Source organism: Balaenoptera musculus, chromosome 4 (assembly GCF_009873245.2).
Source record: "Balaenoptera musculus isolate JJ_BM4_2016_0621 chromosome 4, mBalMus1.pri.v3, whole genome shotgun sequence".
Taxonomy (NCBI): Eukaryota; Metazoa; Chordata; class Mammalia; order Artiodactyla; family Balaenopteridae; genus Balaenoptera; species Balaenoptera musculus.
The window spans coordinates 87295467-87306357 of NC_045788.1; positions in this window are offsets into that span (position 1 = coordinate 87295467).

Here is a 10891-nt window from a genome sequence, read left to right on the forward strand (position 1 = left end):
GCTACTTCAGCTTTCTTTTGATTTCCATTTGCATGGAATATCTTTTTCCATCCCCTCACTTTCAGTCTGTATGTGTCTCTAGGTCTGAATTGGGTCTCTTGTAGACAGCATATATATGGGTCATGTTTCTGTATCCATTCAGCCAGTCTGTGCCTTTTGGTTGGACCACTTTTAATCCATTTACATTTAAGGTATTTATTGATATGTATGTTCCTATTCCCATTTTCTTAATTGTTTTGGGTTTGTTTTTGTAGGTCTTTCCCTTCTCTTGTGTTTCCTGCCTAGAAAAGTTCCTTTAGCATTTGTTGTAGAGCTGGTTTGGAGGTGTTGAATTCTATTAACTTTTGCTTGTCTGTAAAGGTTTTAATTTCTCCGTCAAATATGAATGAGATCCTTGATGGGTAGAGTAATCTTGGTTGTAGTTTTTCCCTTTCATCACTTTAAATTTGTCCTGCTACTCCCTTCAGGCTTGCAGAGTTTCTGCTGAAAGATCAGCTGTTAACCTTATGGAGATTCCCTTGTATGTTATTTGTTGCTTTTCCCTTGCTGATTTTAATATTTTTTCTTTGTATTTAATTTTTGATAGTTTGATTAATACATGTCTCGGCGTGTTTCTCTTTGGGTTTATCTGTATGGTACTCTCTGTGCTTCCTGGACTTGATTGGCTATTTCCTTTCCCATGTTAGGGAAGTTTTCAACTATAACCTCTTCAAATATTTTCTCAGACCCTTTCTGTTTCTCTTCTTCTTCTGAGACCCCCATAGTTCAAATGTTGGTGCGTTTCCTGTTGTCCCAGAGGTCTCTGGGACTGTCCTCAATTCTTTTCATTCTTTTTTATTTATTCTGCTCCCTGGCAGTTATTTCCACCATTTTATCTTCCAGCTCACTTATCTGTCCTTCTGCCTCAGTTATTCTGTTATTGATTCCTTCTATAGTATTTTTAAATTTAGTAATTGTGTGTTCATCACTGTTTGTTTGCTCTTTAGTTCTTCTAGATCCTTGTTAAATGTTTTTTGTATTTTCTCCATTCTGTTTCTGAGATTTTGGATCATCTTTACTATCATTACTCTGAATTCTTTTTCAGGTAGTTTGCCTATTTCGTCTTCATTTATTTGGTCTTGTAGGTTTGTACCTTGCTCCTTTGTCTCTAAGAAATTTTTTTGTCATTTCATTTTTTTTTTTTTTTTTTTTGATGTGTAGGGCTGCATTCCTGTCTTACTGGCTGTTTGGCCTGAGACGTCCAGCACTGGAGTTTACAGTTGGATAGAGCTGGGTCTTGGTGCTGAGATGAGGACCTCCAGGAGGCCTCACTCTGCTTGATATTCCTTGGGATCTGAGGTTCTCTGTTATTCCAGCTGTTTGGACTCAGAGCTCCCACCACAGGTACTCGGGCCTGACCTCCGACCTGGGAACCAAGATCCCACAAGCTTCAGATCATGGCAAAAAAAAAAAAAGGAAGAAAGAAATAGAAAAAAGGAGCAGTACAATATCAAAGAATAAAAAACAAAATAAAATGAGAAAGATAAATAATATATTAGGAAAAATAAAACTATTTGAAACAACTGCAACAAAGTAAAATATAACCACAACAGAAAAAAAAAACAAAACAAAGGGAGGTAACAAGCCAAAAGGAACAGAAGAATAACAAAGTATAAAGAATAAAATAAAGTTAGAAAAATAAGAGTTATTAGGAAAAATAAAAATAGAAAGGGATCAACAACAGTGAATCAACAAGGTAAACCAGGACCCCAATGTAAAAGAGGAAAAAAGAGAAGAAAAAAAAAGCCTTAGCTATGGGGGCAGAGTTTAGGTGGGGAGTGGAACTTAGGCAGGGACGGGGTTTTGTGTAGGGTGGGACCTAGGTGGGTGGGGGGTGACGTTTGAGCGTGGGGCGGGGCCTCTGCTTAGGACCTGCGCAGAAGGGGAGAGGCAGCATGTCGAATGGAGGGCCTCTAGAGTTTGGAGTTTTGGAGTTTGGAGGTAGGGCCCTGCGTGAGGGTGTGTGGGTGGGGTTTAGGCCCAGCTCGTTGGAGGGGGGTCTCCAAGTGTAGAGGTGGGGCCCTGGGTGGGGGTGTAAGGGCGGGGCTTGGGCTCTGCACGGCAGGAGGGAGGCTCGCAGGGTGGAGGATTAGGCCCAGGAGCCGAGCAGGCTTCCTGGTGCCTAAGTGGACAGGGAAAGCACTGGCTGCATTCCCTTCCATTCCTTCGTGCCCCTCTCCCCCACCATCTCCTCCAGGGTCTCCTCCATCGCTGCTGTACCCCTAACTGTGGGTGGGTCCCACTGGGTGTAGGAACTCCTTCCCTCCCCCAGCCACCTCTCAGGGGTGCTGGTCCTGGAGGTCCGGCCTTTACTTTTGCTCCCCCTTCCCTCCCTCCCACTCCCTCAGGGCCCATGTGGCTGGAGGGGGCCTAGGTGGGCAGAGGATCAGGCCCGGGATATCAACAGGCTCCTGGGGGTCTAAGTGGGCAGGGGAAACCTGGCCTAGCTCCCTTTTTGTCCTCTGCCCTCCCAATGGTCCCCCAATTTCCCCCTTCGGGCGTGGGATCCTTTCCCCTCTCCCAGCTGCCCTTCAGGGGCGCCAGTCTCATCCCTCCTCCACTTCTCCTCCCCCTTCACTCCCCCTCACACTTCACATCCTACCAGTCGCTGGGACTCCCTCCCGTCCCCTTAGGTGTCCGTGGTCCCCTACCAGTGCCTGGTAGGTGCCCTAGTTGTGAGGAGATGCGAATTCTGTGTCCTCCTAGTATGCCATCGTGACACTGACTCTGTATAGTTAACTTTTAAAGAAACTTCCAAACTGTTTTCCAAAGCACTTGTAACATTTTACATTTCCACCAGTAGTTTGAGAGTTCCAATTGGTCCACATTTTCATCATCACTTGGTGTGATTAAATTTTTAATGTTAGTTAATCTAGTGGGTTTTTAATTGCACTTTTAATTTACATCACTATAATAACCAATGATGTTGAGCACATTTTAATATACTTATTTGCTATCCATACAATATTTTTGGTGAAGTATGTTTTAACTTTTTTGCCCATTTTTATTGGGTTACTTATCTTCTAATTATTCAGTTGTAAGAATTCATTGTATATTACAGACACAAGTCCTTTGGATTTGTATGTTTTTCATGTATTTCAACCCAGTCTTTGTCTTGTCTTTTCAGTATTTAATAGTGTACTTTAAAAAGCAAATTTCTTTTTCATTCTTTTATTATTTCTTAAAAAATTTTTATTGAAGTATAGTTGATATACAATATATGTCTGGTGGGTTTTTACCTTGCTCCTTCATCTGCTGTGTGTTTCTCTGTCTTCTCATTTGCTTAACTTACTGTGTTTGGGTCTCCTTTTTGCAGGCTGCAGGTTCGTAGTTCCTGTTGTTTCTGGTGTTTGCCCCCAGTGGCTAACGTTGGTTCAGTGGGTTGTGTAGGCTTCCTGGTGGAGGGGACTGGTGCCTGTGTTTTGGTGGATGAGGCTGAATGTCTTTCTGGTGGGCAGGACCGTGTCCATGGTGGTGTGTTTTGGGGTGTCTGTGACCTTATTATGATTTTAGGCAGCCTCTCTGCTAATGGGTGGGGTTCTGTTCCTGTCTTGCTAGTTGTTTGGCATAGGGTGTCCAGCACTGTAGCTTGCTGGTCACTGAGTGGAGCTGGGTCTTAGCATTGAGATGGAGATTTCTGGGAGAGCTTTCACCATTTGATATTATGTGCAGCTGGGAGGTCTCTGGTGGACCAGTTTCCTGAACTCGGCTCTCCGACCTCAGAGGCACAGGCCTGACACCCGGCCAGAGCACAAAGACCTTGTCAGCCACATGGCTCAGAAGAAAAGGGAGAAAAAAAGAAAGAAAGAAAAATAAATAAATAAATAAAGTAAAATAATTATTATAATAAAAAATTATTAAAAATAAAAAAGTTAAAAAGTAATAAAAAAAAAAGAAAGAAAGAAGAGAGCAACCAAACCAAAAAACAAATCCACCAATGATAACAATGATAACAAGTGCTAAAAACTTTACTAAAACAACAACAACAACAACAAAAAATGGACAGACAGAACCCTAGGACAAATGGTAAAAGCAAAGCTATACAGACAAAATCACACAAAGAACCATACACATACACACTCACAAAAAGAGAGAAAGGAAAAAAAAAAAAATATATATATATATAAAAAAAGGAAGAGAGCAACCACAATCAATAAACAAATCTACCAATGATAATAAACTCTAGTTACTAAACTAAGATAAACATAAAACCAGAGACAAATTAGATGCAGAAAGCAAACCCCAAGTCTACCATTGCTCCCAAAGTCCACCTCCTCAATTTGGGATGATTCGTTGTCTATTCAGATATTCCACAGATGCAGGGTACATCAAGTTTACTGTGGAGATTTAATCTGCTGCTCCTGAGGCTGCTGGGAGAGATTTCCCTTTCTCTTCTTTGTTCGCACAGCTCCTGGGGTTCAGCTTTGGATTTGGCCTCGCCTCTGCGTGTGCATCGCCTGAGGGCATCTATTCCCTGCCCAGACGGGATGGGGTTAAAGGAGCGGCTGATTAGGGGGCTCTGGCTCACTCAGGCCGGGAGGAGGGAGAGGTACGGATGCGGTGCGAGCCTGCGGCGGCAGAGGCATCATGACGTTGCACCAGTCTGAGGCGCGCTGTGTGTTCTCCTGGGGAAGTTGTTCCTGGATCACGGGACCCTGGCAGTGGCAGGCTGCACAGCCTCCCGGGAGGGAAGCTGTGGAGAGTGACCTGTGCTTGCACACAGGCTTCTTGGTGGCTGTAGCAGCAGCCTTAGCATTTCAGGCACATCTCTGGGGTCCGCACTGATAGCCGCGGCTTGGGCCCATCTCTGGATCTCCTTTAAGTGGCGCTCTTAATCCCCTCTCCTTGCGCACCAGGAAACAAAGAAGCAAGAAAAAGTCTCTTGCCTCTTCACCATCTCCAGACCTTTTCCCGACAGACTCCCAGCTAGCTGTGGCGCACTAGCCCCCTTCAGGCTGTGTTCACACCGCCAACCCCAGTCCTCTCCCTGGGATCTGACCTCCGAAGCCCGAGCCTCAGCTCCATGCCCCCACCCATCCCGGCAGGTGAGCAGACAAACCTCTCAGGCCGGTGAGTGCTGGTCGGCGCTGATCCTCTGTGCGGGAATCTCTCCGCTTTGCCCTCCGCACCCCTGTGGCTGCACTCTCCTCCGTGGCTCCGAAGCGCCCCCCCTCTGCCACCCCCCGTCTCCACCATTGGAGGGTCTTCCTAGTGTGTGGAAACTTTTCCTCCTTCACAGCTCCTTCCCCGAGGTGCAGGTCCCATCCCTATTCTTTTGTCTCTGTTTTTTCTTTTTTCCTTTGCCCTACCCAGGTACGTGGGGAGTTTCTTGCCTTTTGGGAAGTCTGAGGTCTTCTGCCAGCATTCAGTAGGTGTTCTGTAGGAGTTGTTCCACATGTAGATGTATTTCTGATGTATTTGTGGGGAGGAGGGTGATCTCCACGTCATACTCCTCTGCCGTCTTGAAGGTCTCTCCCAGATTATTTAATTTTAAAATATCAATAATTAAATATCATTTTAATTCTTCAGTGATTGGATAGTATTCCTCCCTTATGTGCCTACTAGAGTGTGACTTGATTGAGATAAAAAACTGAACATCTTTTTGGGCTCAATAATTTTGCACTTGTAAGAGTTGTTCAATAAATGTTTGGTGACTGAATGCATAGATAGATGAATAAGTGAATGAAAACATTAATGACATTAATACTGAATATTTACCCACCAACTTTAAGAATTTCTGATTGTCAGGTGACTATTTTTTCCGGTCATGCCAACCTATTTGATATCTTGTTCTGAGGAAGGGAAAGAGGGAGAGAAAAGACAAGACAATTATAGTAAAAACAGAACCAGCAAAATCTTAGAATATGTTTACGTTTCAAGGAGCCACCAGCTCTTGCTGTTGGCCTTTTCCAGAACAGAAAGTGTTTAAAACTAGCTGTAATCACTACAGCTGTTATTACAGGTTAGGAAAAGAGGCATATTTCTACCTGAAACACCTGTGCATCAGTGTATTTATTGGACTTATTCCTAAATTAATGCTTTTGAATAATTTGTAATCATTGCTTTATCTTCAAAACATATGCAAGCATTTAATTACAGTGTATAGTGATTTGGGGGTTTTGTTTCGGTAAATAACTTGCCAATCAGGGGATGGAAACCTGAAAATTTAAGTCTCAGATTGTTTGATAGTGTGGAAAAATGACTAATTTATAAGAAATGTTTACACAATTACACAAACACTTGACTTTGTAATTAGTTTCAGACAATCATCTGCTTTAAGGGAACATAGATTTGTCTAATTTTTCACCAGATTAACAAGACTGTATATTCATTGAATCAAAAAATATGGGCTATAAATTTTCTTAAGAATAGTTACTGCTTCCTTTTCTCAAGCAGATTGTTCTAATGTCTATCCAAGTGCTTCTTTAAAAGGAACATCTTTTCTTAAAATTGCATTAAAGGATTATGGAATTGAAAAAAGAAATGTGCACAGAGTTGACTGTTGAACAACACAGGGGTTAATCTAAATATAGTTTATATTTGGCCCTCTGTATCCACAGATTCATGTGTATAGTACTGTAGTATTTACTATTTAAAAAGATCCATGTATAAGTAGACCCCTGCAGTTCAAACCCATGTTGTTGAAGGGTCAAATGTACTTTAATTTTTAGATTTTTATGTAATATCTATATATCATCTGTATCTATGTGTTTATATAGACATATAATTAATATACAAGTGTGTGCAGATATTTGTGTGTGTGTGTGTCTGTGAGCATCAGCTTTCCATGTCAGTGATCTACTTTTTTGAAGAAGTGACTCATTTCTTTGGTTGAGTGATGTCTTTGTTTTAAATAACACAGTTTGTGTTTTTGTAATGGGATTCTTGTCCCAGAAATTGATAGAATGTATTTAAAGCTATTGTAGCACTTAGGTAGTTCTGGAGGACTTGGAGCACATTTACACATACATTTCTATATTTGTGATTGTAGAAATTTCCTTCGATATGTGTACTGCTATATTAAGGCATACTATGGTGATTTCTTTTAAATATTTATAAGAGAATTACTTATTTTAACTCATAAGGAAACAACGCTTAGCCTAGCACTTTGAAAGTTTTTCTGGGCAGATGAGGTGAACAAAAAGCAAAATCTTTAGGGTAAATGGAACTCTTTGTTGAAAGTAATATAAAAACTGTACCTTACCTGTGTAGCACTGCTGGGAAAATACAGGGGCCCAGCTCTTTGTTATGTCTTCACTACCTAGACCAGTTCCCAGTTCTTCCCTTTCCTTGCTTCCCAGCTGCCTTAGAGATACAACATCCTCCCCCTTTCTTATTAAAATTTTCACCATGTAATCTATTTCTTCAGGGTTGTCTCTACCCATAATTGCTTGTGAATTGTACCCTAACTTGTACAATTCTATCAAAAACAAACATCCAGACCCTTTCCTCTTTAATATTTTGGCCAGAGAATAGCTTTGGTAAAGCATAACCCTAGAATGGTTGCCTTGGGGGTATTTTCTCTCCAGCTCTTTACAGTATAGGCAATACTTAACTATACTTTATCTTATTTGATCATCGCAATGCGGAGGTGATAATTTCCCCCCACTTTACAGGTGAGGAAGAGGGAGCAAGGGTAGGTAATTGATTTGCCCATTAATCTCTTATATATTAGAACTTGAACCCAGCTATCTGACTCATAATTATGAAACTCATTGATATAGATGTATATATGCTTTTTTGTGTAATTTGGAATCTACTTCTTTGAAGTGTAACCTGTGGTTCTGAGTAGTACATAGTGTTTTACAGGATTCAGGAGAATGTGAGAAGCATAATCACTTCTGGAAGCTTGAGGCTAGTCATGTGGTTTCCTATCTGCAGAAACATCCCTAAAATTCTGGGTGAGTAAATTGATAGATTTAGGGGAAATTTTGGATTAGATCTAGTCAGAAAAAGAGAGAGAGCACATAGAAATACAGCTGAGGTCAGTGGACATAAATTCTCTTCCAGGACATAGGGAAGGTGCGTGTGATAGGGAGCACTGGCTGGCAATTAGCTTCTGCCATTTGGTCCCTTGGTGAGTCTGCTCTGAGTTCCTAAAATAGAAAATTGTAAACAGTAATGTGGATTGTGGGGCTTGAAGACAGGTACTTAATCAAAGTGCAGTGCCCACACAGACCGCAGAACAAGGCCTTCTCTTCCTCAAGCTCATGGAGCTTTAACCTCCTTTTGCATTCACGCTTCCTGGCTCCACCTGAGCAGCGACCATGGGGACAGCAGCATTGTCAACAAGACTTCTCTGACAGCAGGGAGGAGGGCTGGGGTTAGGGGCTGGGGTTGGGGTAGGGCTGGGCCAGATTCTCCATGATAGTCGCTCTCCAGACTCAAAACCATTCTTCTTTTCATTGCCCACAGAATGGTCTCAGAATGTCTCAGTTAATGCAATTCAACCCTCAAGCATTTACACCAAATGTTTACTGTTCATGGCAATTATTATGCAGCACAGTAACCAACAACTTCATATATCCTAAAAAATGGACCATACAATTTGCATATTTGTGTATCATGTTCAAACATTGCAATGATGCTGTCTATGATGAATTTGTAAAATAATTGTTACTTATACTGTGATTTTCACTATTTCTTAAAGCAGTGTCTGTATCCACCTAGTAATTCCTAAAAGCCTCTTTGTTCATAAGAAGTTATATTTTTCTTCTGAAATATTAGAAAATAGCAAAATAAAAACACATGTGCAAATTACGATAAAGATAAAAATTTTAAATAAAAATTTTTTTAAAAGTTAAAAATGGATAAAAACCCACCATTCAACAGCTCAGTGGTCATCTAGTTGGTATATTAACCATGCCTTTTATTTTCTTTATTCTGATGCTTTGACGTCTGGGGCCTTGGAGGAACACCCCCTCCTAGGGTTAGCCAATAGCTAGAAATAGTAAAGAATTCACCTGTGAGTGCACTTTCCCAATACACACTAACCAATCCTGAGTCTACAATCTAACCACCTCCTTTACTGAGTTCTCACAATCTGGACTGCTATCCACCTGCCCAGCTACCAGATAGCTAGGGGCAGCTCCTATGCCTCAGAGCCCATTGGAATTATTCAAAATACCCAATCCTAAGCCTGCTTACCCTGTGTTACCCCTTTTATTCCTATGGAAATCACAATAAAGGCTCTTGCCTACAGTTCCCCCTTCTCCCTCTGCCTCCTGACCAACCCTGCTCTTTCCTCATGTGGTCTTGCATGGTGTGTCCCTTCCTCTTGGGAACTGTGAGCAATAGACTAGTTTTTTTCAATGGCAATCATTTCCTGCTCTGTTGGCCCTAATATAACTCAAGTTTTCTATTAATATCACTCGAGTTTTCTATTAATATCCTATATTTTAAAAGAGTTGGCAATGCAAAGAACTGGTATGGTACTTCCAGTCCTTAGTTTGTATCCTATACAGAGTAATTAAGCCCTGGGCTCCTTCTCCTCACTCTGGTGTCTGAGTCTATTATTATATTTCTTTCTGGGACCAAATTTCTTCAATGGTGGGGATTTCTCTCACTCTGTCCATGCAGGAGAAGAGGACAGAAAGAATGTGCACTGTGTCTCCTTCATAGTATAATCAACAGAAGCCTCCTAAGGAATTTCAGAAACCTTTGTTTGTACCTCTAATGATTGAAAATGAATGAATGTTAACCATCACCAACAAAAACTAATATTAAATACTGATATTTAGAAGGAATTTCATGCCAGTAAGGAACATACTGGAGTGAAGAAATCAAGTCAGGAGCCTAAGTACTCAACACATGATTCAAATGGGGGATTGGGTTACAAAGCATAAGAAAAAAATGAGCTTGGTGCCTACAACCAGGATAAAAGCTCAAAGAAGAAAAGCAGTGAGTCAACTTTGAAGAGGAGATACTTAACCACAGATGAAGCTGTTTTTATATTGGCCCTTTGTAGAGATCACCTTTGTTCTAAAGTACTAAGCGGGACTATACTTACAGGAGTGAACAAGTAACATCAGTGGAAAGATTAAGAAAAATTAAAGATTTATGAAGATGTAGTGAGACTGATCAATATAATTAATGGGAGGCTAAACACTTATTCCAAAGACATTGCCAGTGGGCTCAAGTATTGTCCCCCAAATTACTGGCAATGTGAACAAGACATATTGGATAGACTCTCCAAGCCTCAGTTGTATGATCTGGAAAAAAGATATAGTAATGCCTTAAATACACAGTTTTGGTCAAAGTTACCAAAAATTAAGAGAAATTAAAAGATAACCAGATGACGTACTGTTGCATATGCAGTAGGCACTCAATATTTCTTTTCACCTGATTATAACACTAACTATCTGTGTGGCCAAGAGTAAATTCCTTGATCTCTGTGCCTCACTTTCTTCAGGGTAATAGTAGAACCCACTTCATAGCTTGTTGTGAGGATTGAATGAGGTAATACATGTAAATTTGCTTTAAAAAGTACTTGTTATAAGTATTAAATCATGTCCACTATATATTTATTTTCTTTTTGAATTACCTCAGGAAATTGTGGTACATTCTTTTTAAAAATCTGAATAGTTATCCTTAGAAGTGGATCTGGATATTTCTGGGTAGACAAATGTTACTATAAAATAATGTCTTAAATATTTGTACAGCTTATAACAATTCTTTTTTTTTTTTTTGTAGCTAATGGGCTGGCATCTGATATATAGAGCAAATGATATAATCATTACAACAGATGATTCTGAGTTTAGAGTCGTAGGTTTAAATCCATTTGGGACTTTATTTTTATTTTATTTTTTATTTTTAAAAATGTTATTGAAGTATAGTTGATTTACAAAGTCAT